This window comes from Thamnophis elegans, chromosome 1 (genome assembly GCF_009769535.1).
Source record: "Thamnophis elegans isolate rThaEle1 chromosome 1, rThaEle1.pri, whole genome shotgun sequence".
Lineage (NCBI taxonomy): Eukaryota > Metazoa > Chordata > Lepidosauria > Squamata > Colubridae > Thamnophis > Thamnophis elegans.
Window position 1 is genome coordinate 100,709,865 of NC_045541.1, and position 26,255 is coordinate 100,736,119.

The window sequence follows — 26,255 nt, forward strand, 5'->3', positions numbered from 1 at the left end:
TGTTGAAAAGAGAAACAAAACCTAGTTTTGTAATGCCCTCTATTAGTAGCCTCAGCAGGTCCTGGTTAATAATAGCATATCTGTACCGGGAGAGATTCCTTAAGAAAACAGAGCATGATGAATGCTCAAAAGCAAGCCAGATTTTTTTTTGACCTTTTAGTTCCTAATGTTAGCAAGGTATGGGGGGATGGCAGGGGGGATATGCAAAAGGGATCAGCAATAAGCAGCAGTTTTAGAGATTTGTATAATGCAAGAGAAGATGGCTGAGAGAAGAAAGAAGAAGGAAGGAGAGATTTGGGGAAGTGTATTGGCTCCAGATTTCAACAGGCTTTCCTAAATGAATTTCGTCCTACAAATCTAAAGCTTCAAGGGGCTCCCCATTTTAATTTAACATTTACTGTTTTTCATCTCTGAGGCTTTGCTACATCCAAACCCGCCCAAAGGCCCAACCTTTAGAATTTTATATCATTTTATTTTATAGTCTTGCTCTGGGCCCTTCAGAAATTGAATGAGTGCAAAAAACCTGATCCAATGAAAAATACATACTCCTTGACTTAGACTGACTATGCTCTGGGACCAATGAAACTATAACTAGTTTGCTGTGTATGCTCAGCAACAGCAATAGCACTTAAACCTACATATCACTTCATACTGCTTTACAACCCTCTCTAAGCAGTTTAAAAAAACCATGGCACGACATAACCGCAAACGTCAAAAGCGCGCCGACAACACCGCGGCGCTAAAACCGCGATGTCAAAAGCGCGCCCACAACAGCGCGCCCACAACAGCGCGCCGACAGAAGCGCGGTTTAACTTAACGTAAGGTTTAGGGTTAGGTTTAGGGTTAGGTTTAGGGTAGGTTTAGCGTTAGGTTTAGGGTTATTTTTAGGGTTATGTTACAGTGCGCTTCTGTCGGCGCGCTGTTGTCGCGTGGTTTTGACGGTGCGGTTTTGTCACCGCGCTTTAGTCACACGCGCTTTAGTCTACCGTGGTTTTGTGGTGGAACCTAAAAAAACAGCATATTGTCCCCCAAAATCTGGGTCCTCATTTTAGTGACCTTTGAAAGATGGAAGGCTGAGTCAACCTTGAGCTGGTCAGGATCAAACTGCTGGCAGTCGGCAGAATTAGCCTGCAATACTGCATTCTAACCACTACGCCACTGTTCTTATTGTGCCCTGTGTTAGCTTCTTCTCTCTTAAGAGTCAGTATCAAAAAATTAGCTAGTCAGTTGAAATCAGTATATAAAATTAAGTGGAAAACTCACTACCACTGAATCTTTGCTGTGGGCTCTGAATTAGTGACGCAGTTTGAGAGTGTCTGGGCTTACACTGATGCCTCTAAGAAGGTGTCCCCTATTTTTTTTCCTGCTGAAATCAATTACTCAATAAAAACACTGAGGGGAACCGAATACCAATGTAACTCTTTCAATAACGCCTTTTCTGTTATGGTTCCTCTTATGATTCGGCCTGTGAGATTGGACAAGTCTAATCCCGTTAGCCCCTTAGGAAGGCTTTGAAGACTTGGATACTGCCTTGGCCACTAGAGTTAGGATATTAGACTGACTCATCCTGCATGGTGTTGCTTTGACTGTGGTTATAATTCCTGATTCATGGGGGTCTATTATATTTTTGAATTGTCCCATTTTTGTGAGTTGAGTAGCCACATAAATCTTATAAATAAATATTACTTGGGGTGTTCAAGCCAATTAGTTTTACTTCCTTGAATTGATTTCTCTACTAATATCAAAGGCCAAGAGTTCTTTGGAGATGGCCCAGTCCACATTTGGATCTCAGAGCTTATTGTAGCAGTTGCCACTACAAAAAACGTTTCTTTTTTAAGGGTGTAATATATTGCAAGCCAGCACTACTCTAATTATCTCTTCCTTTTCCATTCATTTTCTGGATTTGGTCTTGGATTTCAGCCCTGGCAGTATCCCTGTGTAGGTTGTTGATTCGTGACACTGTCATACTGCAAGAAACTAAACCTACCAATCTTTTCTATGATGCTCTAAACTTCTTGACAATCATACGCATTGTGTATCACAGTGCCTGAGGCTGCACAGCTTCTTTGCCTAACAACTTTCATATAAAAACTACACATTTATTTATTTTAAAGGTTAAAGCTATCTACAACTTTGGAGAAACCCACCATCCTTACATATGAAAATCAATTCATGTCCTCTCTGTCCGAAGGGATAATGAAACCAGTCAAACACAGAAACGGTTTGAAATGCAGTTTGTATTCTTCCTTCGGCATGAACTGACCAGATTTAAGTAAATCTCACTTTTTAAATGGGCCTTACTCTCCAATAATAGCACAGAAGAGGAAGCCTCAGGCAGACACCTGGCTTGCCAGAGGATTAACTACATCTTTCAAAACCTTTGAAAAACTACTACTCGTCTTTCTTGTGAAAGAAAGGGGAAATTATTAAATACTCAGGGAGTGATTAAATTCTGTATTTAATTAATGGAAGGTAAACTTAAAGGAATAAAATGCCTCTCTTGCCTTGGTTTCATCCACCTATTTTGTGAAGTATTCATTAATTCTGTCCTTTAACCTGTTTTTCCTCTGAAGAAGGCTCTGTATACTGGCTGTTGTCTACTGAAGAATGCAACTCCCAGAATGACACCAATGAGAAGAACTATTTTCCCTGAAGGTGGACTCCTTTGATGTAAAAGCATACATCCAAATCATAATTCTCTTAAGGTAGTGCTGGAGCACGGGAAGGAGGAAATAAGATGTAACTAGCAGAAAAAGACCTTATTATATTTCAGGGTTTCTTTGGGATAAGAAAATGACTGGAGTAAAAGCTCAAATATGTTCCTTCTGAGTTCTTTAGCTAATAAATGATACATGGCTCTGCATTGAAAACAGATGAAATTCAATAAGAGCCTCTCCTGGCATTACTAGCCAGCATGAGCTTTCACAACTAGTGCATGGAGAATTAATGTGTGCTTCCCTCTCCCCAGATCAAATGGCACTGTGAGTTTCAATGGGACTGTAGATGACTTAGATGACATGTATCTCTTCAGAAAGGGATAATATTTCTATCCAAATTTGCCATCTAAAGAGACTTGTATACTTGGTATGGCTGACTACATATTTATTAACAATTATAAATACTGTATAAGCATGATTATATAATTCACCCATTACAGAAGGCACAATGATCAATAATCAAAAAGTGTTATTAAGCATTGCTCAAATATTTTTTATTGGTTATACAGTAATTGAAAGTTTGAACCTGTAAAAACCTACTAACCCAATGATCATTTCTATAGGTCTGGATTCCTCCCGGAGTCCTACGGGATTGGGCGGCATATAAATTTTGTTAAATTCAAATTTGTTCTCCTCTGATTACCTCAACGGTAAGTCCTTCTAGGACTGGAGAATAAGAAGGCATGTTGTAAGGTTAGACACCTTCCAATTTGGTTTGGAGGACAATAGGAGTTTGGAGAAGATGGGATACAGTCTCAGAAGGGCTTGTCAGCCTTAGTTATTTAAAAAAAAAGATTAGTAAGCAAAACAGTTGCCTATTTTGGCATATCAGGTAGTTTTTTTACATGAAGATAGAATGCAGACATGCAGTTAAGTGCATTGGTTTCTGAAGTCTGAACAAATCATTGATACACTTTTAATGAATGAATGATAATGCATCCAGAGTACAACACATTACTTTAAGTTTTTCAGCCTTTAAGTTGAGAATGATCAGAAATAAACTTGTAGTATTTGCAATTCATTTGTCATGACTGAAAGAAATGACTTAGTTAAAATCAAAGAGCAACTCAATGTATTCTCTAAGTACACACCGGGGGGGGGGGGGGCTGTTTGCTGCCGGCATTGCTGCCGGTTCACTTCACCCGTGCATGGCAGATGTGCGCTGCATGTGCATGCACAGTTGACTGTAAATTGTTCTCTGCATGCAAAGAACATGAAAAAAATTACTAATAAACATGCTGGCCGCTGCAACCGGGGAACCAGTTCAGGAGTGTGGCCAGCCTGGGTTGCTGCTGGTTCTGTGACCCATGCCAAAATATCACTACCGGTTCGTCCAAACCAGTGCAAACCAGTAGCAACCCACCTCTGTTACACATGTACTAAGAATTCAGCCACTGCTGTAATTTGTAAGTCAATAGCACAATGTGTCGTCCCTGTGCACTAATTCTTTTTAATTCTAAATCAGATTAAGTAATAACTATTTTAAAGTAATAATCCTTGAAAATCAATAGTATGAAGCCTCTTAGGGATAAAGATACCAAGGATTGACATGATCCTCTTGAGTTCCCAGACTTTACTGAGGAGTTGGCAGTTAGTTGAACTATTTCTCATGTTGGCCAGAGGAAGTGAGCAAACCTGCCAAGAAGACTACAAATAGTTGCTTTTTGTTTCCTGTCCAAATGCATGGCAAGTGAGGAAGCAGAGTCATTGAAGGGGGCACTATTGATAGACTGTGCTTAACCAACACCCAAAACTTGCTGGCTGAAACCAGCAAAACCAGAAGCCACTAATTGAGAATGCCTTCTGTGCAGAGCAAGTTATATGCCATGGTGTCGTGCCAAAGTCCTTGACTTGGGAAAAATAAGAAGGTTAAGAAGTTATACTAATCCAGTTCACTAAGATATCACAGATTTGTTTTCAACAAAATGGATTCTTAAAATGTGCTTTTTGTGTTTAGAATTGGGGATTGATTGCCTTGTTCTGGATTTCATTATCCTTGTGGACTTACTTGAAAGCTGTTAAGTGTGCTTTGTAAAATCCACTCAATTGGAGAGATCACAATCTAAGCAAAGCAAGACTGATTGAATATCAATGTTTTTGAGTCAGTATTTGGATAAAAGCTCTTCTGTGTTTTTCACTTGGTCAGCTTTATGGAAAGAAGTTTCGGTCAGAAAAAACAGAAACAACACAGTTTGACCAATCCTATATTCAGAAATATGCATTCAGATAAAATGAGTTTTAAAAGTACATAAGCATACATATAGAAGTGTTTTATTTGCATGTAACAGATCATTTTATAGAATTTCTCCCTGTCATGGATACCCCATACTTCAAAGAAGTGTCTGTCTCTAGATAGCAGACACAGAGTAAGCTCTCTTGCTATGGCATCCAAAACAAAGTAACCGTCATATAAAAAGATTTTAATTTTATGAAAGAATTAAAATTAAAGAATTAAAGAAAATGAGCAGACAATATCAGCTAGCCTGGAAAACTAGTAAAAAGGAGAGCCGGAAAGATCCTTAGGAGGCTTAGCAGATCTAATACGTATATACTCCACCTGCTGTACTTTTTTGTAAAAATGTTCCCGATCACAATGCCCAAAGCTGTCTCCATCTCAAAACTAAGTCTGATGCTGAATTAAATTGTATACATTAAATTAAGTTTTAGTCAAGCAGATTAAAGGGATTTGCTAATTGATCTACCATCTTAACTGGTAATAGCACTTGCCTGAAATTTTCTTAGTTTAGTAGCTAAGAATGGGCAAGTATCAGTGGTGGGCTGCAATCGGTTTAACAAGTTCAGTGAGTATGCGCTTCACACGCCTAACACGCAGCATTCAAAATACAGCAATTTAAGCTCAGCTGCTTACTTTCAAAGGCAGCTCCGGGAAGTAGAACAGTGGAGGCACGAAAATCAGCTGTGCAGCGCAAATCAGCTGAGCCAGAAAGAAGAAAATATAGGACAGGATAGGGCAGGGGTGGGAGGGCAGAGCCAGCTGATCGTCAGAGCTACCAGTTCACCAGAACTGGTCCAAACCAGCAGCAGCCCACCATTGGCAAGCATAGTACTGTAGATAGTTGGAGAGAAGACTTCAAGAGTATCTTATGGCAGTAGCAGACTAGACCGTTGAAAAAAATATCCTAGAAGACGGCAATGACAAATCTCTTCTGTTCTATTGCCAGTGAAATTATGGGGATCTAATCATAGCATTATTAGAAGTCAAGTTAATCTTCTGCTAAATTAATGTTTGGTGCCTAGACATGCCTCTATAGTAGCCATCTTGTGAAAAAGCAAGTCTCCATGGTGGTCATTCTGTGAATATGTCTACTACATACTCTCCCTATTACAAATGTGTCTCCAACTCAGGAAGATTGCTGATCTCTATTTTATTTGAAAGGGATTAATTACAACTTGTCTAGAATCAAGTACCGTATGTAAATGAATATTTCATATCTAGCCCATGGATGGCTAGTTGATAGCTCTGTAAAGCATGAGATGCACAATGTGATTCTGTCTGGTTGTTATAACAGCTTCAGGGATAGTTTCAGAGGTGGGTTTCACATAATTTTATCACCAGTTCACCGCGCACCAAAACTGTGAGTGCATGCGCACACATATTCATTTCGCTTTCTCATGTGCGTTCCACACATGCATGTGGCCTTTCACGCATATGCTTTGCTCTCGCATGCTGCTTGCATGCATGCATGCATGCGGCTTAGAAAATATGGCTAAAAAGAAGGGCATACCGCTGGGGCAGGCACACTTGAAGGTCGCCACTATTGGTTCGCCTGAACCAGTCCGAACCAGCTGAGTACTACCACTGGATAGTTTATTATCATACTATGCTGATGATATACAAAACTTTGAAAAATATACTTTCAAAGAGGCATTGGTAAAGTGTCTGGATTTCTGGTTCTGTTGTTTACAGTGCTCATTATTCCAAGCACACAGATGAAAAACCAATCTTGGAAGAATGAAAATGCTTTCAAATAAAAAAAAAAAGATAATTGGAATGAAGAAAAAATTAAGGAAAAAGAGACATGGCACTACATTTAATATATATCCCAACCGACAACGATATCAAAGCCAAGGATGGTTTGGCCTACTTTATAGTCTTGGAACAGAAGGCAGATCTTCTCTATGATTCTCTATTAGTCTCTTAACTTCACATCTTGGATTAAAACTAACAGGTACATTATTACAATTGTTCTCATGATTTCCATTTATGCACTGTGTTCCCAAAGTTCAATCCCTTTTCTCTATCTCCAGGCTAACTTACTGAATGCAAAATGCTACTGTACTCCTTGAAGCATTCTTTGCTGCTGTTGCTCCCTGCCCCCAAACATGTGGTAGTAGTTAGAGAAAGACTGCTGAAGCACAGCACTTGGCAGTGGGGCAGAAAATGTGTTCTATGCCTGGAACATAACAAAAGTATAAATTTTATTTTAATCTTGCTCTGTGGGAATTTCTTTGCTTACAATTTTATGTACAGTTACATGCATTATACTGACAGAAGACAACATTAAATCCAAAAACAGTCCGTTTATATCGTGGTTGAATAACTAACTATTCCATATTCCTAGAGGATTATTGCACAATACTGTATTATTTTAATCAGTTGTTGTAACCAGCTTTGTTGGTTTATTCCAAAGGTGTTGAGCCTAAAACAGTCAGAATTTACTACCTACAGGCATAGCTGTTATTTATAACTTATTGGGGACTATTGAGAAGGGTATTAAGTTCAGAACATATAACTTTTAAACCTGCTTGTTATTTTTACAGAGAATATTTATAGACATTAGCTTTTTTGGAGTCATGATGAAGGTAATTTAGCTCTGGTATCAAACTGAATGCCCACACCATTAGTCTTAAATTAATGCATGTTCTTATCAGACACAGTTTTATCACCTGGAATAAATAAGGCTGTCTATACATTTAGAGAAACTGGGGAGTATTGCAAAAAAGTGAGTAGAAATTAAAGCAGGTATTCCCCTCACAGGAAGCATACACAGACAGGAAACACATTTTGATTTGTGCTGAGATAGTGAAGGGCAAGAGGAGACTAAAGGAAAATAAAATGATGTGTGACAAGAGGGCTGGTCTAAGCACAGCTAAAACACAAATGTGCTCACATCTGCCTTACTGGGGTGGGAGGAGGGAAAATCCAGGAAAAGAGAAAATCAGAACCAAACAACGCTTCATTCACAGTTTCCCGCCCTTTGCAACCAACTCTCCCTGAAATCCTGGGAGAAAAGAACTTCAAATATCAATGCAGCTGGAACATTTCCAGCAGAGAGAGCCTCATTTCGGAAACTCTAACATCTAATATAAAACATTCTCATCAATAATTCCACACTGTGCACAACTTTATCATTCAGTTTGAATACTAAACAGAAGGGGTTGCATTTTAGCAGCCACATTACTGTATGTGAGAAAGGGTGAAGCAGATCGCTAGTTAATGTATTGCAGAACATCTTTTGGATGGGTGAAGCAGTGAATCTTTTAGTTAAACTGGCAAAGAATTATGACATTAGATCCGAAACATCTGAAGAGTCCCTGTTAGTTTATCCTAACAGAGTCCCTTATCTTAAAGCAGAGGTGGGTAACTATGGCCTTTTTATGATTTGTGGACTTCAACTCCCAGAATTTCTGAGTAAGCCATGCTGCTAGCCCACAAGTCTTAAAGAAGCCATGGCATAATACGTCAGGGGTGTCAAACTCACCTTGCCACGGCATTGTCACATGACATACCGGGACTTCCCCCTTCACTAAACTGGGCATGGGTGTGGCCAGTATGTGACGCATCCAGCCCGCGGACTGGGAGTTTCACAGCCCTGTAATACAGCATCCTATCTTTGCTGGAATCACAGATTTGGAAGGGGCTTTTTAAACCATTGATTCCTTTGTTTGCTTCAGGGAAGGGATCCACATTAAAATAGCCCTTCAGACAGTTGCTTAAATTATACTTGGTCACACCTAGTAGAATGGAAGGATAAGTGTGCCTACTGGTGAATTGATCATAAAGGTATTGTCATAAAGGGGTCATAATCCCCCACCACTGTCCTCAAGAGTCTCTTATCTATCATACTATCTTCTGAGATGTACACTTTTCTGGCCTCCCATTCAGCCTTTTTTAAAATTTGGGCCATTTATCTGCCACTTGAATCCTTGCAGATTAAATTGAACTAGACATTCCTTGGGACAAAGCATAGACCTAACACTTAAACACAGACAATATTTCTAAATAACCTGGATTCTAATGAAATATTGATTTTCATTAGAAATATTAACATTTTAATACTAATATCATCAGCTTTGCTTTGGATGAATGATTACAGCCTATGGACAACTGTAGATTCTACTACAGATTCTACTGCATGGGTAGGTTTTTAAGTGTATGTCGCACTAATAGTAATGACAGGATCTGTACTCTATCTGATTTCTACTCTCAAGAAGATCACTGGGTATTAATTGCATCCCATTACCTGTGCAGTCATGCCATCCCTAACATAAAGGGTTGACATAGTCATCGTTGCCTAGCAGGATCCCAGTAATAAAATAAAGTCCAACTCCTACAGCTATTGCTGGTCCTTATTGTTGCTTGTCCTCCAAAAGAAAAGATCAAAGGATTAATGATTTGAGAACATTGAGCTGCAGTTGGTGTCTTTTGCTCAGTCACCCATCAACAATCTCACTTGTAAACCAGTGTTCATAACAATGACTATAAAGAAAATGAAACCCAATAAGAAGGAAGTACTGTATCTTAAAGCCAGTGCAATAGAGCCTTGGGGATATACTACATATAGATGATCTTAACTGGTGCCACTTGGCTAACTTTCTCTGGGTTCAAAGGCCAAGCAATCTTTGGACATTTAATATGAAGGTAATTTTTCACAAAGCTGGACTTTTGTTTATCCAAGTTCCTTGGGGTTTTTCTTTATCACTAATTCCATTTTTGATGGCACGACTTTGATATATTTTGCTGCAAAAAGTGGAGCCTATGGCCAATTTTCAGAGAAAATGAAATGAAATTACAACCCCTTGGGTTAGGATAGGGTGACATCCATCTTTTTCTGCGGTGGCAACAGAACAAAAGCTTGTCTGTCCTGGAAGACCCAGCAATTAATGATAAATGTAAGAATTCCCTTGCTCAATCCATCTCTAGAATTTCTAATTTCATGGTCAGCTAGCAGGTGATAGGAAACACCTCTGCTGGAAGAGCTTGATATAATCCAAGCGCTTAATCCTTGGTCCAAGAAATGAACAGTGTAAAATAGGTAGTTCTTAGTTCAAAAATATGATTGTATCCTATTGCCATGGTAACGATTACAGTGCATGCTTGCTATCATACCAAATCTTTGGAACATCCAAAGACTTCAAATTGTAGAAGCTGGTCCCCATACTGTCATAAATTATTTTAGTTAGTTCCAGTAATCAATAGATACTATCACGTAATTTGTTTCTAAGTTAAAGAAATTAAGAAGGATGAATTAGTTGGATTTTTCACCACCACTATTAAGGCAACATTCACAAATATTTTATCAGAAATGGGGAAAAAAAGAATAGAAAATTACTAGCTAATGCCTAATAATTGAGCAGAAACCACCAAGGCAGAATCTGTATGCTTTGAAGTACATGAGAATATTAAGAAATGGAAACATAACAACAACAAAGGATGTGAATAAGGGTTATTAAAATGAACAGACCAGTGTGTTCAATTTGCCTCCTGTCTTTTTTGACAACTGGTATACTTTTTCTCTGAACGTCTACTCTAAAAAAGGCCACTGGAAATGAAATGCATCCCAATACTATGCAGATACTCACCTGTTGAGGCTAACACTATGCCCAGTTCCAAAGTTTCTGCAGCAGCAGAGTTGAGAAATTCATGGAAATTCACATTTTGCTAATAAAATCCACAAGAATGTCATATTAACAATAGCAATACCATTAAACAACATCTGCCTATCCCAGGTCCTTGGGAAAGATTCGATAGATGGGATAAAATGCCAAAATGCAGTCCAAACATCTGGCTGACTGTGTGACAAATCACAATAATGCATTAGTTCAATTAATTCACACGAATCACTTTTAAAAGGCACGTGGCAGATTGCCCAAATCAGATAACTTCTGGAGGAAGGCTGATGAATTCAAATCCTGGTTTCAATATTTGGCCCCCTCCAGTTAAGTTTGGGAAAAGTTTCTGCTTTCTGGGATCTGTTGCCCTTGAAGGCAGTACCGGAGACAGCAGAATAATATAGTTTGATTTGATTTCCCTCCCCTTGTGCACAATCTGCAATCTGTGGACCAGGTGTCAGATGGTGTGCCTGATCTCACTACCAGAATCTGTCACTGAATGTTGATAGTATCAACCCATCCTTCACTGTTCCCAGCCATTGTCCTTCCACCATTCTGCCTCATCTTGTTACTACCATCGCTCTCCGCTTTCTTACCAGTCTCAATATCCACTGCAGCATTTTGTCTTCCTTGTCCCTTTGTTTATTGTCTTCTTTGACCCAAAGCATACAATCGCTTAAGGTGTCCTCTCTGTCCCTATCCCATTCCTGCTTATATTCTCCTTTCACATCCTAATAGCAATTCAATTTTTCTCACACTCCAATTTTTAAAAGCATTTTTAACATGGTCATGTCCCTGTCACAGTGCAGTCCCTGATCTACCTGCAGGAACTGTCTTTGTGTACTTTTTCCTACTCCTGTATACAGGACTGAGGACTTTTAGCCCACCAAATATCACTGAATGGTAACTCCCACATCCCTCAATATTGGTTGCTGACAGATGAAGCACAATAATATGAGCAAAAACACTGCTTTCCCGACTGTATGAATGCTCTTTTGAGAGAGAGAGAGAGAGAGAGAGAGGGAAGGAGGGAGGGAGGGAGGGAGGGAGAGGGAGGGAGAGAGAGAGAGAGAGAGAGAGAGAGAGAGAGAGAGAGAGAGAGAGAGAGAGAGAGAGAGAGAGAGAGAGAGAGAGAGAGAGACCTTATAATGTGGGTGCACATTGTTTCCAGATCTGGGGCTACAATCACCTTTCAGCAGCATCCCAAAAGCTAGAAAAGGCCAGGAGAAATAGCAACAACAACAACCTGGACCTAGACATGACTAAATTTGATTACACTGAAACCCCTTTAAATGACCATTCATTTGGAGTTAAATGAATTCAATATATTTGATTACTTCCCATGCAATTGATACATTTGTGGAGGAATAATCAGTCAGTCAGTCAGTCAGTCAGTCAGTCAGTCTGTCTGTCTGTCTGTCTGTCTGTCTGTCTGTCTGTCTGTCTGTCTATCTATCTATCTATCTATCTATCTATCTATCTATCTATCTATCTATCTATCTATCTATCTATCTATCTATCATCTATAAACCCTCTCTCTCTCTCTCTCTCTCTGTCTCTCTCTCTCTCTCTCTCTCTCTCTCTCTCTGTGTGTGTGTGTGTGTGTGTGTGTTTCAACATAACTCTGGAACACCTCAAGCAATTTCAACCAAACGTGGTACACATATGACTTATTCTCTGGAAACAAAGAGATAATTGTTTAATAAAACCTAATAAATGAATGAATTTTACTATGAAGCAGATGCAAACAGGATCACCTTGAACATTCCAGGTGCATTTGTATTTTCCTAATATAAAAGATCCGGCACATGGATATGCACTTCCCAAGTAAAGCATTTTTCAAACCACAAGCAGAGTGGAGCAAAGGTATGTTAAGTGGTGGAACCTGCAGCAGTTAAAATTAAGTGAGTCACAAAGTTATTTCAGAGAGTAAAAGTAACAGTTTTTGGCACATCATACACAGGATTTTTGGAGAAGGGAACAATATATAGATTAATTTATCTTTGAGAGCTGAAGCTTAAGTTAAAATAGTTTAGTCATCAAATGAGAAGAGAGGACTCACTGGAAAAGCTCCTGATGGGAAAGACTGAAGGCAAAATGAGAAAGGGATAGCAGAGGATGAGATGGTTAAATAGTGTAATCGACGCAACAAACATGAACAAACATGAACAAACATTGAAGAGCCGAGGTGGTGCAGTTGTTAGGGTGCAGTATTGCAGGCCACTTCAGCTGATTGTTATCTGCAGTTCAGCGGTTCTAATCTCACCGGCTCAAGGTTGACTCAGCCTTCCATCCTTCTGAGGTGGGTGAAATGAGGACCCAGACTGTGGGGGCGATATGCTGACTCTGTAAACCGCTTAGAGAGGGCTGAAGCGGTATATAAGTCTAACTGCTGTTGCTATTGCTATGAATTTGGGCAAACTCTCGGCGATGGGGAGGACAGGGACCCTGGTGTGCTATGTTCCATGGGGTCACGAAGAGTTAGACACGGCTTAACAACTGAGCAATAACAGAATCTTGGAATGGTTTTGAATGTAAACCACAGCAAAAGCCTTACATGATTGAAGTGACTTGTAAAAAATGAATCTGGAGTCTTTTTTTTTAGCATGCTGAAAGGGTATGGTTGTGTAGTTTATTGCATTATTTGGAATTTACGCTTGCATAACATGGAAGTCATTAGTGGGGAAAATCACATTACTCTCAAATTCCAACTCAACCACTTTTTTATTCACTTCTCATAAACAAGAATTAGTATTTTTAAGTTAGAAGAGTGAGATAATCCATATGCTTAAGATTCATGTCCAATACCATACACAGTAACACTAAGCACCCATGCTTAATAGGAAAATTTAACAAAAATCAATCTTAAAGGCATGCATTAGGATATGCAACCTAACCTTTCTTTTACAAATACCAAACTTTAAAGATTGTTATTTACACATCTAGCAATGTGTGTGCATGCCCCCGTGTGTGCATGCACACCCCTGTATGAACAAGTAATCCCTCTATAGTTGTGTGAGATCTAATGCCATCAGAGGGTATTTCATTTATTTTGCAACCTAAGCTTTCTCAGGAGGTTCCTTTTTAAAAAAAATAAGTTGAATACAATACTTCTATTCATACATTGCTTTTTTCTCATTAACTGACATGCTGGGGGGCTCATTCTCCCCCTCTTCTTGCCAGCTTCTCAGCTTCCCACACACATCCTATAAACCTAAAGCACCATCACATTGTACTCTGTCTCTTCTCTTTCACCTGATTTTGGTTTGGGTTAGAACATGTCCTGTAATATTGAGGGATAATATTTTGCTACTGTTAAATATAACTAAAGGAAGCTCCAGTGTCTCCCTAGTGGGAATGGTCAGAACCATGTTTATTTCTTTAACCAGCAATGTGGAAAATAGCTGGAGTCCAGCTGGCCTTTCCATTCAAGCATACTGTACAGAAGTGATTATCCCTAGTTGAATCAGTCATGACTTTTCTTGCTTTTATTTATACTTAATGGACCTACCATTTCCCCTTCTGTTTGTATATGCCTTTCAATTTTTAGTTATGTTGATTTATGGTATTAATAGTGAAAGCAAATTTATGACCAAACTATGGTGGACATGTACGAAGCCTAAGCGTTATTGGGATAAAATATGTATTTTTTTAAATTCAGAAAAAACTATTTTTAAAATCTGGATAACATTGGAAAGTATTGTTCCAAAATATAAATACACAATTTTCCTAGCTCAGGAAGATGAAATCTCTGTGTTAATATTTGGTAAGGGAGCAATTTTGAATGGAACTACTAAATGTTGTTACAGAACTGAATGGTTTCATTCGTGGAAATAAGGTCAGTAGATGTAAGCCTTCTTTAGAAATCCCACTGATATTTCAGGAATGTTGGGGATGAGCAAATAGCACAATTTATCTCCTTTCAAAGAAATTATGGTTTAATGCAGGGGTGTCAAACTCAAGGCCCGAGGGCTGGATGCAGCCCGCGGAATACTTAGATCTGGCCTGTGGGGCCTCCCTGGAAACATTGAAGGACTGGCCTGCAGTGCTTCTGCTGCCATGGCCCCCTGCAACCCTCTGCAGTGAAAATGGGTTGCAGGATGCTGTGGCAGCTGAAAACAGAGCTTAGGAGCCTGTTTTAGCTGGCAGAGCACTTGGGCCCACCACAGGTGCTCCCGACAGGAGTGACATTGAGCTGGCCATGCCCACCCTAGCCACGCCCACCCCAGCCCCCCCGAGGTCAAACACAACCCTGATGTGACCCTCAATGAAATCAAGTTTGACACCCCTGGTTTAATGTATCAGCTTGTAACTTCATGGACAAATCCATATCACTTTCTTGGCAACTGTAAAGCAGTGATTTGTCACTGCCTTTTTATTGGATATTTTCTGTGTTCCCAGTCAAACTAGGAACATGATAATAAGCTATTCAGTATATTGAATTCTCATGTAGAAATAAGTGGCAAAAGACTATTTGGTTTCATGCTACTGTTAATAGCATCCTGAGGGCACAGACATTTCAGTATTTGTGTTGTTTCATAGTCACCCTCCCAAAAGCATATTTGAAGGAAAATATACTCCTGAATTGGAATGACAGTATTTTTATAGGATTAATAATAATATCAGTTGATAAAAATAATAATCTTCATTATCCCTTTGTCTTTCGTTCCCTAGATTCCATTCAGGTAGGGAAAATATAAAAAAGCAATTATTTCTTACTCTTTCAAGCAACTCAGTATGAGCATGGGGAAAACTGATGTTCCATGAAACATAGTTTAAGAAACCCCACTGCCGTACCCGTCTGCCACATGAGTTGCATCGGAAACCTTCTCCATGCACAGCTTATATTTTGTTACTAAACTATGGATCCTCCTCCTTGCTCCCCGTACCCTAAATTTATCACATTAATTCTAGTTTCTTTTTATTTATTTGATTTATCCCTTAGCAATGTTAAGAAAAAAACTGTGGGCATTGTAACTTCTAAAAAGAATTGTTTTGCTAGGAAATATTAATTGGTTAAGTACACACAGTCTATATGGTACATTTAAAAAAAATAGGACAAGTCTATTTCAAGTCAAGCTTAACTTCTGGGGACTTCATGACCATATCTGTGCAGTTTTTCTGGACAATACTATGGAAAGGACTTTGCAATTGCCTTCCTCTGGTATGACTTTTATTTCTCAATCACTTCCATTGTAGTCTCTGCTACAAGGTGCTGCTTAGTTTCTGAAACTGTTAGCTTTTGACAAGGTCGGCCAGATATGGCCACCCACTGAGACTTTGCTTGAATAAATAGGCATTTAAAATCCCAAAATCAGGGCTTTCCAATCTTTTCCCCTGAAGCTGCCTGTCTGTGCATTACTTTTTAGCCTACCTTTGCACATCTTGCATCAGTGCCGAGAGACATACTAGGAATAGTAATTTCTAAACACTACCCTCCTGCTTCTCTTCTGCAGCACATATACAGCACATATACACCATAAATTGGAAGTCATCCATTTGGGGAAAACAAGATATATCAATGCTTTTAAGCAGGGTGGATGTGATTTAAATCTCTAGTAAAAAGGCTTGATTTCAATCAACTCCATTTAAATCATAATGTTTACAGAGCAACTGTAATCTCTGTCCCGCAGCTGATCTGCTGTCGACTCATTAACAGTCCCAATATTGCAGAATGCTACATAATTAAGCTCCAATAAACTAAATTATTAGTATATCTTAAATAGAAAACTCTCTTTAAGTATATTTTTAATCCAAAAGCATTTTATTAAAATAAATTTGGTAAAAATAAAAAAATCAATGTAAATTAAAAAAAAACCAATTTAAATAAAAAAATCATATTTATTTATTTTTAAAAGATTCATTGATTTTTATCCAACCTGCTTTTAAGCAAATCCACACATGCATTCCAGTCATTATGGTTTTTCAAAGCATAAAATATGTCTACTTCTCGCCATAATGAATTATACTAACAAATAATCTAATACAACTCCCCCCCTCCCTCTCCCCCACATCTGATGCCCTCCAAAAGCTGATTGGCCATTTTGGGGAATAAAACTAGGTTGGGGGAAAATGTTAGGACAATTGTCCTAGCCACCATATCTTTAATATTATTGCCTTTTTACCCTATTCCTGTGATGGCGAACCTATGGCACTTGTGCCACAGGTGGCACACGGAGCCATATTTGGTAGCATGCCAGCTGTCAGCTCTGGCGTGCATGCACGCTCTGGCCAGCAGTTTTTTTGCCTTTCCAGAGGGCCAGAGGAGACGGTTTTTGTCCTCCCCAGCCTTCAGGAAAGCCTCTGGAGGCTGGAGAGGGAGAAAAATGGTCCCAGCGGCCCAACCAGAAGTTCGGAAATGATCTCTTGTTCCATATGTACGATAGCATGCACATGTGCAATTTTGACACGCCTTTACAAAAATGTTTCCCATCACTGCTCTAGGAAGTAGTCTGCATGACATGGGATGAATTAGTTTGTGGGGGATGGATTTAGTTTAAACTTAAACAAGACTGGTTTTGTTAAGACTTATAAATTTAGCTTCCTTTTTTTTTAATGGATAAGAGAGACTGGCTTGTCTCCTGCCCCGACATCTCAATTAAGCATGTTGAGTTAGCTAATGCAATTTCAAGAACTTTCACAACAGTAGGTAACTGAATTAGGAGAAAAAAAATGGAGCAAATAAAAAGTCCATTCAATACATATTGAATTAAAACAGTATTTTTTCCCCTCATAAACATTCTATCATGAAACAAGTCTTGTTCATTTTTGTAAATGAAATGAAAACTATGATTTATGTAGACTCTCTTTTATTGGATTAAGGGTTGATAATAGGACATAATGCTTAATATACTGGTCTCTCCCCTCCCCCAGTCAGTTAAGTACTTAATTTTAATAACTATCTGACAAGGAAGTTAACTTTCAGTTAGGTGGAATATGTATGACACAGGCCTAAATTAGATTCTGCAGAAAGGCAAGGCAGGCTGTTCAGCCAAAATAAAGCACTTCTCATCCTGTTGATCTCACTGAGAAAGGTAAGTGTGTTACGTTCCTGATACTACTTCACTGGCTTAGAAACTGGTTTTACGTCTTTCCTCTGAGTCATTCTGTTAAGGTAAGGAGACTGGTAGTTGTGGGAGGAACAGTGATGGTCTACGTCTTGCTTATGTATTGCTCTAATTCATATTGAATTTGTTCTATTTCACAAAATAGAACTGAGCACAACAGATTCATGTTACAATGGCGCCCACCACTTAAATCCTTTGGGAAGAAGCCCTTGTTACTCTTGGCTGGATTTAGGGCAATAAATTTCTTCTGGCAAAAACATTGCCTATACTCATCTGAGGTATTTAAGGGAAATCATCACGTTTTTTTTCCCAAATAAAGTCAAAATCAGTGGTGATTTTTACTACCAGTTCTGTGGGCATGGCTTGGTGGACATTGCATGGCTTGGTGGGCATGGCAGGGGAAGGTTACTGCAAAATCCCCATTTCCTCCCGATCAGCTGGGACTCAGAGGGCAAAGAATAGATGAGGCCAGGGTCAGTCAGAGGTGGTAATTACTGGTTCTACAAACTACTCAAAATTTCCGCTATCGGTTATCCAGAACTGGTCAGAACCTGCTGAATACCACCTCTGGTCAATATACAGTAAACTGATATATCTGGAGAATTTTGAACATTGCCGTTTGTTCAGAATAAAACATGAAACTCAGGATAAACATTTCCACAGATTAGATTGTTCACTGAAACATGGAGGAAGGAAAGGTAATCAGGAGAACATGCTGCAATCTTCTTGTTTCTAGCTTTCTGAGCTAGCAAGTATAGCACAGAAGTGAGAAGACTCTCTGAGAATCCTAACATCTCTTGAAGAGCAAATTAAAATTTGAAATGGTTTTCATGCTCTTTCAAGCACTGTTTCTCTACCTATGAGTCAACGTGGTAAAGACCTTTCTTTTCCCCCCATGCTTCTTAATTGCCTTTTAATTCATATTATTTTACTTTTGAATGACCTCCTTGCAACTTCCTAGTATTTATATTGGTTTTATTTTAATGTAGATATCTCCATGCAAATTGCACTTTAGTGTGACCACTCACACTGGGGAGTTTAAAATTTTTGACCAACAAATATTTAGGAAAGCACCTAAAACTTATCTCTTTTAACAAGCTTTAACTGTTACCTGATTTTAATGAATGGGAATTTGAATTACGGTAACTAACTTGAGAGACAAAGGCAATGTTTTATTTTTAGTTTGTCTTTCAGAGTCTTACCCTCATAAGACAGATTCCAATTTGCAATAATAGAATTAAGAGACAGTTTAATTGTGAAACACTATAAAATAGCAGTAGTGTGAATAAAATAGCAATGGAGCAAAAAATTACATGTCTTTGTTGATATAATCACCTGGAATCAAGCTTGGTCTCTCTCCTTCCTTCGTCCCTCCCTCCCTCCCCACCTTCTTTGCTAAAGTTACTGCTCCATGCACCAACTTATTTTTTTTAAAAAAAATGCAATGTTTTTAAAACAATTATTAGATCATACTCTAAAATATTCTTTCCTCCTTCTCCTAAAGTCCCTTATATTGCATAATAGTACATCTAAAATGGATTCCATACAACCAATTATTGCTGGAAACCTAGCTAAATCAAGGAATGAATCTAGGTTAAACCTGACATTTTATTCAGCAACACTTTTAGTCGTAATCTTGCTAAAAGCAAACTCATGAAGAAGTTGCCAAGAAGAGACTTCATAAACCAGAGGGAAATCCTCTTATACTCAGGCGATCCTTGAAGATTGCAAGCACACACAACAAACTCTTCTAAAAAGGTAGACTTAACACCCACATACTATTGCAAGTTAGTTGTGAAATCAAAACACCAGGAAGAACAAATGACTTGCCCCGGTTGAACAGAATGACTGGTTGAAACCATGAAACCAGGCAACCTGGGCCTCTGATTAAGAAAGTAGCTATAACATTTCATTGCAATTTTTGCTTCTCCCTTTAAAATAGCCAAATTAGAATGATGTTCACTCTGGAAGTTTTGCATTGTTAATAGAGTTTTGCTATTCAAGGAGGACTACGGCTTTTTGTGGAATGTCACTTTGACTCAGAGTAAGATTGAGAATGCTGATGTGTTAGAAAAAAGATGTTTGAGTCTTGGGAAAGTAGAAAGCGTGAGAAAGAAAAGCAAGACAACTTCTCCTTGATTGTGTTAGGTATAAGCTGCAGTAGAGAGGACTTTGGCAGATCTTCAAGATTCTGCTCGAATATTGCAGCATTGTACGCTAATGCACGATCTAAGATTTCTAGAGACTTCTGTTTTCTGATGTAGCTTAATCAGAAGGGCTGACAAGCTTGAATCTCTTTATCCACATTTAAATACTGCCCATTCTTTGAATATTCTTCCATTGTCTATTGACAGAGTCAAGTGATTCACTGAAACATTTAAAGTGGACCAGTGCAAAAATTGGCAACCTGCCTAGTTTTGAAGTAGAGGTTTAATTGCCACGGCAATCTTCTTTTATAGTGTTTTCGGCCCTCTTCTCTGCTATCTATCCATAAAAGTAATATGAGAGCCTTCTGATTTGGTTCTTTCATAGCACAGAATATTGGGGTGGGAAGAGTTTCCACAAAGGCAGATGTGAACACGCTCCCTGGAGCACAATATCTTGATCAAGCACTACTCACAAGCTATTGTAGTGAAGGATGGCAATCTTACGAAAGTTTGATTGTCCTACAGTGGAAAGCTCAGCAGTTTTGGGAATAGTTAAACATTAAGTGGGCATACAGCCATCACAATGGCAAGACTTTATCTGGGTGGAAAGAATTCACAAAGCCTAATGAGTAAACTACTAGCCCCACTGAAACCAACTGACTCATTAATTGTTATGATAAAGAGTTGACATCATAGATTACCATCTGTTTATTTAGGAGTCCAGGTGTGTGAGGTTTTTTGGAATCAGGAAAGAGAATTAACCATTCATAAAGTTTTGCCAAACAAGCAGACATGATTATTTAAACCAGTCAGGAACAATTCTGGGGCATGAGTACATTAAATGAACTCTGTCATTATTTAAGCATAACCCCAAACAACAATACAGATGCAACGTAACTAACTATAAATGTAGTGCTACCTCTGAGTTTATTTCTCCTATGCCCCTCATGAGATGAAGGTGCATCTCTATAGCAAAAGACTTCTATATCCAGACAAGTTATACAACAATTGAAGGGAAATGTAATTACAGAATTTAAATGATAATCCAGTGTTTGATATCCATCCAATAGACAGAATATTTGAGACTTTTTACCTTAAAGCTTATAAAATAGTTGAATTTTATAAAATCAAGGGGAAATGGAAAATAGGGATTTCCCCCCTTGTTTTCAAAACTCTAGCAAGCCATTAGATAAATTAATGTAGCAAAGGTCTATTAAGGGTTTAGAGGAATTTTGTGTTAATAAAATCTTATGCACAGTCAACTACAAATAAATCCTATCAAGCTTAATGAAGTTTGCCGAATTATTTCATACATTAAATTGATTTATAGGACTGTCCATCTCTGGAATGTGATTCTGGATAGCCAATTTCACATAAAAATAATAAAAAATATTAACAAAAAACCCAGTAGTGACTACTAAGGATAAACCCAGACAAAATATATCAAGGTTTATTTTTGATTAGAAGTATTATCAAATCACATTGACTCTTCTGGTATATATTTCAGAATGCAAGTGAAAACTGCAATTCAAAATTGCTCTGATTTCCTAAAACTTTTTTCTTAAAAATTATCCATGTACTTTACAATCTATTTTGCAAGGCACATTAGGCCAATGTTTCTTTCTAAAGGTTTGTGTGGGTGAGAGAAATTCCTAATTATAAAAATCATTGGAAATGAATCTGGTTCAAAGATTTGTTTTTTGACAATATTTCTGGAGTTTTCTTTGCCAAAGAATCTCTCCAGATAAATTTCATATTAACAAACTTCAAAATCTGATTTAAACTCACATGTCTTACAGGGAATAATTTAACTTTATTACCTGAGTATGCACTTTAGGCCATTAAAATAACAATAATATTATTTCTATGCTAAGAAGATGCTTTAATGTTTTTAACTTAAAAGGACCAGCTTTCAGATGTTGGCTGACCTCACACAGTGAACTTGTCCACATAACACATTTAATGCTAACTAGACAGATATAGTGGCAGAAAAGAAACGTAACCATGCTTATATATTCTTTTGCTGAAATGGGGCAACATATTCCTTTTATCACCCAGATTAGTGTATATTAAAAGAATTGTAATGATGTTTAAAAATCTAAATGAGAAGCGTGCAGCTTTTTGATATCCACCAATGGAATGTGCTATGAAAAATTACAAGATTATTTAAACACTGCAGCTGCAACTTATTTGAGATGCTTTAATAAAATGACGATGAAGTATATATTGGTACACCATTAAAAGAGAACAAGAAAGAAAATGTTCCTTAATTAAAGTTCTGTGTATCCCTTTATTGAATTCTATTCTTTTGTAATTTGATATTCAGTTCAGTGATTTCAGTGCTGGTTAACTCCAGTAATAGACCCCTTAATTACATTTTAGGGCTTAGTCCCCATCCTGTTTGTTCAATTGCAATTCACTCTACTTTGAAGCATACTTGGAAGCTTTAACTGGTCCAGAAGACAATGATGTAGACAATTTGGAGCACACCACATAGGGGTGGGTTGCTGCTGGTTTGCTGCACGTGTAAATTGTTCTACACATGCGCAGAACATGAAAAAAATGACTAAAAAAACAAGCTTGCAACAGCAGAGACAACCAGGGAACCGGTTCGGGTGTGTGGCCAGCCTGCCATCCCTACCGGTTCAGCCACCAGTCCCAATTTCCACTACCAGTTTGCCCGAACCGGTGCAAACCAGTAGCAACCCACCTTTAACAACATGGTATGCTCATGTAACATCATTGTTTTGTGAGCTGCACTGGCTCTCAATAAGTTCTGGGTACAATTCAGGGTCCTCGGTATTACCCATGAAGCTCTTCATGATATCTGAACAGGCAAAGGAGGACATGGATAATTGGAGAGAAGGACAAATGGGAGAACGGGGGAATATATTAACCGTTTAACTTTCTTGACATCTGTGACAAATTAAAGAGCCAAGGTGGCGCAGTGGTTAAATGCAGCACTGCAGGCTACTGCTAGATCAGCAGTTCAGCGGTTCAAATCTCACCGGCTCAGGGTTGACTCAGCCTTCCATCCTTCCGAGGTGGGTAAAATGAGGACCCAGATTGTTGGGGGCAATATGCTGACTCTCTGTAAACCGCTTAGAGAGGCCTGAAAGGCCTATGAAGCGGTATATAAGTCTACTGCTATTGCTAAAGCAAAAAGAGAAATGTGCAGGCTGCTTTGAAATAAAATATAATAGGAATCAAATGTGCATACATCATAGTTTACAAGAACACCCCCCCCCCCAAAAGTGGCAAAAGTAATACTTTGAAAGAAAATTTGTTTTTGCACATAAGTGATTTGCAAACAGCAATCACTTTCCAATAAGGGGTAAATGCAATTTTATATACCTCAGAAAAGTTGCACTGGATTGCATTATAAACAAAATAATTAATAGTCTAAACAAATTGTGATTTAATGTGGAAACTTTCAAAATCCTATGAAGATTAAAGACAAATATTTGGAGGACTATCAAAATAGCTGAGAGATGAGGGTAGGAAGTAGGGAATGGTGGTGGTGGTGGGGAAAGTGAATAGTCCTTCTATTCCAAATACTGATTTAATTAAGAGAGATGCATTCAAAGGAACCATTCACCAAGGGAGTCTTTTAAAGACAGGAAACAACTCGCTCTGCAGGTAGTATTCAGATAAATAAAAAGTGCTTTATTAAAAATTGTGTTTAATTTTTTCCTGGCAGTGAGTTCATCTTCTTTTTCTATAATAAATGAATAGAAAGAAAAATCTTAGTGGTATGTGTAGACAAACTTTGACCTACGGACTGGAAGCATCCTTAGTCTCAAAGGCTCAGTGAATTGTCAATTTTTCTACCAGCTAGCTAGCTGATCATCCATATTCATTCAAACAGAGAACCTGCTATTAAAAAAGAAGGTGGATCGTCCACCATTCTCAACAATAGTGCTAAAATGTGCTGTATTTTATATTGGAAACCAGCAATCTGCCCTAAAGATCATGGGAAAGTGAAAAGTTTCCTGTCATCCTTCTTTGGCCCAGAAATTCCTAAAGCAGGGATTCTGCTTGGAAATTTTGGGAGACAGTGGGACTTCGTTTCTTCCTCTTACCCAGCAACCTTATTTTAAGGTATTATTATAAAATAGGTAAAGTATTATCAAGGTTATCAAATTAAAGTGCAGTGTAAATCTGTACTTGTTTAATAATAAGGAATTCAATTAAATTTACTTCCAATAGATTGACATGTAGAACTCTAGTTGGTTTTTATGGTATGTTTCCATGGCATTTACACAATAGTTAATTCTCAGGCTAAGTTCTTGGAAATCAGTATTAACACTTCGGTATATCTTGTTTTTAAAAAGTCTCTTAAAATAATTATTTTAATATCCATTAATTTCCAAGGTACTAAAAAACAGGGATTACCAACATCATCCTACAGTGTTCATTCAAGCAACCCAAGCCAATCTTGAAGTCATATCTCACATAAGTACTTTTTCTGCTTGCACCTGTTTCTAAAAAAATGTCTGTTTCTAATAAATGGAATCCCTATCTTGTGTCTTCTCTTACACCTTTTAGGATCCAGAAGATATCACTGCAAAAATAAGCTTGACACAGATGTGAGATGGCTATCCATTTAACTTAAACAAACAAACAAACATTGTTATACTGTACACTTTCAAAGGAACTACTTCTGCACATAATAGTCAGACAGAAGAAAACAGTAAGTTTGTGTGTTTATCATTTGTTTTACAAATCTGTTATCAAATTTTGAGCGATGCTAGCTGTGCTCACCTGACCAGCCTAGCCACCAAATAATAAAGTGATGGTGGAAAATCACCACTGCCATATGATAGGCAATATTTTGAGCTCTTATCTATCTTAGTTATATTCTTTAACAGAATTGTGTCACCTGGATTTAACCATCTATTTCTTTGTTTCAAAGGGAAGGACATCTCTAAATCTAAATTCAGTTGACAGTATCCATCAGGACTTTTATTGATTTCCCAAACTTATTGAAGCTCACATACTGCTTACAGTTGTAATACCTTTGATCTAACCCACTCACTCCAGCTCCTTCTAATATTTACTGGCTATAAGATATGTTGACTCTGAATGACCAACCAAATCATCAAATTACCCCCAAAATAAAATGGACATTATGGTCATTAAATTTATATATATTATACAACCCAAATGCTTCATTCTTGATTAAGTGCAAAGTACGGAAGTGCTTTGTTTAAAGAATACATTTTAATAATAATCTATCTGATCTCTGAGCCAAGATTTCTTAGCGTGTCAATTTTTCTCATTTGGCAGAGCTGCTTAAAAAGAAAAGTCTGGCAATAATCCCACCTGGGAGACAATAAGGCAAGTTAGCCATTTCAAGAGCAAAAATAGCCTTGATTCTTATGAATGTAAATGGAAGTATTCTAAGAGGCAGCTGGGAGCCACAACTGTAAATATAGACTGTCAAAAAACTCCTGAATTGAATGCCAGGATAAAGGGGGGGGGGAAGGGGCCTTGGAGGAACGCTACAATAAACCATTTAAGTAGTAAGCAAATACACAGCCTGCCTTAAGTCGTCTTTAATTCTTTTTCTATACAGGATGGCTTTTCTTCTTTCAAGTTTCTTTTGTTTTGATTTGACTTTTTATCCATTTTTAATCCATTTTTAAAAATTATATAGAGAGAAGAGGATAAGATCACTGTGACTAAAATGTTTAAAGTTAGTTCACATAACATGGGAATAAACTTTTGCAAGAAACCTTGATCCCTTGTGCTTTGTTTCTGCTGCCAGTAAATATCTCTTTAACCCGGAGTAGGCAAATCTTTCTGAATTAGAGGGCACTCCTAGAATGCTGAGAATTTGTCAAGAGTGATCTCACAACTAGCTACCGTCTTTACAAAATGTTTATCATAGTGGAGGTGATCAGTCACAGAACATTTACTGTGTTGTGTAAATTACCAACATAACTTGGTAATTTACCAGAAAGTTTCTTCCTAACGATCCAGCATTAAAATATGTTTTTTTCTTGGTTTCCAATCCCTAGCTTGTTTGAGAGTAACTAGTGGAATAGAATAGAATAGCTGAGTTGTAAGGGACCTTGGAGGTCTTCTAGTCCAACCCACTGCTCAGGCAGGAAACCCTATACAATTTCAGACAAATGGTTGTCCAATCTCTTCTTTAAAACTTCTAGTGTTGAGAATTCACAAGTTCTGGAGGCAATTTGTTCCACTGGTTAATTGTTCTGTCAGTAAATTTCTTCTTAGTTCTAGGTTGCTTCTCTCCTTGATTAATTTTCATCTATTGCTTCTTGTCCTGCCCTTATGTGCTTTGGAGAATAATAGTAAGCCTGCTTCAAGCATTTTGGGTAACTAAAAAGCAGAAGATGCTTCCATAACTTGCTTAGCTGTTTCCCCTGGCAGAATAATCCATGAAGTTTATTCACAAGTTATATTAAAAAGTTATATTGTGAGAAGCATTTATGCATATACAT

The 26,255-nt window shown here is 38.0% G+C and overlaps 1 protein-coding gene across 1 annotated transcript in view; it reads right to left on the minus strand.

Moving 5' to 3' along the window:
- ABTB2 (ankyrin repeat and BTB domain containing 2) overlaps positions 1–26,255 on the minus strand; it is a 139,677-nt gene that overhangs the window by 78,713 nt on the left and 34,709 nt on the right. The gene's annotated exons all lie outside the window — the stretch shown is intronic.